The sequence below is a fragment of the Hydra vulgaris genome, chromosome 08, assembly GCF_038396675.1.
Source record: "Hydra vulgaris chromosome 08, alternate assembly HydraT2T_AEP".
Classification (NCBI taxonomy): domain Eukaryota; kingdom Metazoa; phylum Cnidaria; class Hydrozoa; order Anthoathecata; family Hydridae; genus Hydra; species Hydra vulgaris.
The window spans coordinates 32388066-32391866 of NC_088927.1; positions in this window are offsets into that span (position 1 = coordinate 32388066).

Below are 3801 nucleotides of genomic sequence, written 5' to 3' on the forward strand. Positions count from 1 at the left end.
TATTATTCTCGATCGCCATATGATCAATAAATATTTTAGTTTTGCAATACTTTTATTTTTAATGTTATTATTATTATTACTTTTAATATTTTGTGTCACTCTAATATTATAATGAGTTTGACGAACTACTTTAGTTACATTATTATTTTTATTATATATTAAGTTATTTATATTTTTATTATATATTAGGTTATTTATATATATACTATATATTAAGTTAATTATATTTTTACTATATATTAGGTTATTTATATTTTTACTATATATTAAGTTATTTATATTTTTACTATATATTAGGTTATTTAGTTACTATGAGAATAAGTTTTAGTAATAATATTAATAGTATTAATAATATTACTATTATTAATGCTATTATTAACACTATCTTTACTATATACTTATTTAACGTAATGGTTGTAAGAAAATTTATCAAAAATATTTTATTTTACAATTTATCAAAAGTTTTAATAAAACAAGCCCTGAAACAAGATCTGTTAAAGAATGAAATTTTTATTTTACAAAAAGATATTGCATATCTTACTGAAGGAAGAAATCGCAACTTGTTGTCACAAGAAGATTACCAAATACTGGAGCAAAAGCAAAACCTTTTGGTAGAAAAAAACCAAGATCTTGTACTTGAAAAAAAGCAATAGAAGCTTTAGATTCAGATATTAGGAAAAAGTTGTGTGGAATTAAAAATTCTATATCAAAAGGTCCACCGCTTGCCGGTGGTCAGGACAGTTTAATAAAAGCAATTGTTGATATTGCCATGAAAGAGTCTGCTTTTGAGGATAGGAGAGAAACTGATAAATTCTTCAAACTGTAAAAACATTAAATGACTTAGTTAAAGAGTTGAAAAATCATAGTTACAATCTCTCCAGATCATGAGTCTACTTAAGATTACTTCCACGCAGATCATTGAGCACTGAAGGAAAAAGACATTAACATTAAAACTGCACTTGTTCGGTTAATAAGAGCATTAAATTCTGAGCATAAATATCATACAGATACAAAATTTGCCAAACTATCCGTCAGTGCCCCTGAAGAACTTGCAGCAGGCTTGGGTCCTAAAGAAGTGACGTTTTACTCCCAGGATAATAAAGCTAGGTAGTCCGGTAGAATTTAGTCTTAACCTAGAAAAAATTAGTATAAAGACATGTTATATATCGTTGGAAAGCTTATTTTTTCCTCTTTTAAATGAGTAATTGGTAATTTTTTTTATTTTGGGGAAAAAAAGTTGTGACGTCATAAAGATTAGCAGAAAAGCACCAAAATTGACGTTTTTTTACTAAAAGAATTTATAATTTAAGCAAGTAAATGTAATATATTTTTATATTTATTACTCCTAAGTATTAGTAGTTGGTTTAATGAACTGAAAGCGAAATAATAATAACTAAAAGTACGGTATAAAGGCAGAGGGGGACGCTACTTTAGCCAATTTTTTGAAAATTTGACTTAAAGATGTGTTTACAAAACAAATATATTCAAAATATATAAAATACTGTTAAACGTAATTATTCTGTAATGTTACCAAAAGCATGTTAAAAAATATTTACAAAGAAGTTTATCTTTATGTATTAAGTTTATCTTACTTATTCTGATTAAATTAAAATTTATGTAAAAACATCTGAGAAGTGACGGTCATGGGCTGGTTCATTTTCTTCGTCAACTTTTTCAATATTTGTACAGTTAATCCCGTGACAGGTAGCACACGATGAAGTGCAGTGAAGTCCCATCTTTCTGCAGGAACATTGACTCGAACAGGAGTTTTTACACCCACATCGAACAACCTTTAGGATATCCTCTGGACCTGCGTTTTCATCTGTCGCTATTGGTGAGTACATAAAGCCATTTAATTTCCATCCCCAATTAAGTGGGTCAAGATCAATTTCACTTAGACATCTCCAAATACGCACTTGATGATATACTCTCAATCCATGGTAGTAAGCAGCTCTAGGAGATGGTGGAAGAACAGAAGGGTCTATGTGAGCTCGATCTGAGTTTATCATTTCCTCGTACTTTTGCTTTCGTATTTGTTGTAGATTTGATGTTGAGGAATGTAGCAGCTGAAAGAAACGAATTGATGCATTTCCAATCTCATCAGGCGATTTATCATCATGGTAAAAAATATTTGCTGCATTGCACAAGTCTTTGGCTTCAAGCTTTCTAAAAATTGAAGTCTTTCCAAAATTGTGATTTGCTGATGTTGTATCACAACCTGTAAATGCGTGCGCAAAAAAAATATTGTTAATGACATGTTCTGCTGTACTGCCAATAATCTGATCAATCAACTCTTTTTGTCATACTTGTTAAATATATTTTGTGTAAAGATTCAACTGATTTACAGTGGTGTAATAAGAGGCAAAGAATATCGCTGTCATCAGCAAATATTGTGACGGGCTCTGTTTTGGAAAAGTTAAGTGCAATTTTAACGATTGTAGTATCTGCGTCAGAATGACATACATACACAGTAAAACCTCTTTCTCTTAATCTAACTTCTAGAATTCGGATAAATGATTTTTTGTTGGCGTAGTTAGAGAAAAATTTACTTCTATCAGACGGACAAGGATTGCTTTTATGTATTTCAACTGCAAATTGTGATAAAGATCCACGCTTTATACGCGTAGCGTCTTTTGTAGAATTTTCATATCCATCGAATACTACTACACTAACTTTAAGGTAATTAAGAAATTGGATGTACTTTTCAAAAATATTGTCAAATATTTCACCCTTGTTCCAATCGCAGCAGTATAAAAGAGCGCCACCATCGGCAACTTTTAAAGAATAAGGAGCAAATGGCATAGATATAACTGGCTTTGTTAGGTAATTTTTCAGCTTGTGTTTTTGAGCACTGCGCATAAGACCATCTTTAAAAAGTGACATAGGGAACGAAGTTAGTTCATAGTAAAAGTAGTCTTCAATTTCTTTTTCTGGTTTTTTCTCAACGATAACTGATAAACGCAAAAACAATGTCAAGGGATCAACTGATATATTTTCATTGTTGACTTTAATATTTGAGTACAGTCCTTGAAGATTTTTGAGTTGATTACTCCTTTTGAAGGATACTTCTGTGTATGTCATATCATTCATTTGTGCCAGTATTGATGCACCAATGCTTTCCGAACAATCACAAGTCACCTGATTAAACTCATCTACAAGCCTTGAGTTCAGAGCCTCAAGTTGTTCTCTTACATCAAATGGGCTATGAGAATCAAACCATGATTTAATTTTTTGAAAATCTTCAGAGTCACGTCTAATCCTTCCCGCACAAAGTTCTTTGTGTTCTTTACTTGAGTTTCTTGGCGAGGTTAATGAATTTATTGCTTCTGTCATTTCAGCGCACCTTGATAAAAAATATTATTTCTATATTTGTAAATATTTGCCCCATTTAGTTTTTGCTGGAAATATCTATTTTATTAGCAAATTCCAAGTAAACGAAACAATAAATATTTAATTTTATTTTTACCTATGCATTGTACTTGTCCAAACATGTAAAACATTTTCAGTAATTCCTCTGCCAACAACTCCTCCTTTGCCCTTTAACGATTTCATTAATATCTGTTCTATTGATAAATCAGTCCATATTCCAGACCAACTCTTTGAAGTGCGCCTTACTGTATGTTCTCCATTGAGGAACTGTTTATATACTTCTGGGTGAGTGCATGCTAATTCATCCACTGATTGTAAATATAAACGTAATGATTTTGTATAATTATTGTGCCCTGTTGAGGCAAGTAGTTTTAGCATACATTTTGTTGTAGCAATATGTAGGTTCCAGTTACTAGTTCTTTCCGCTCGAAT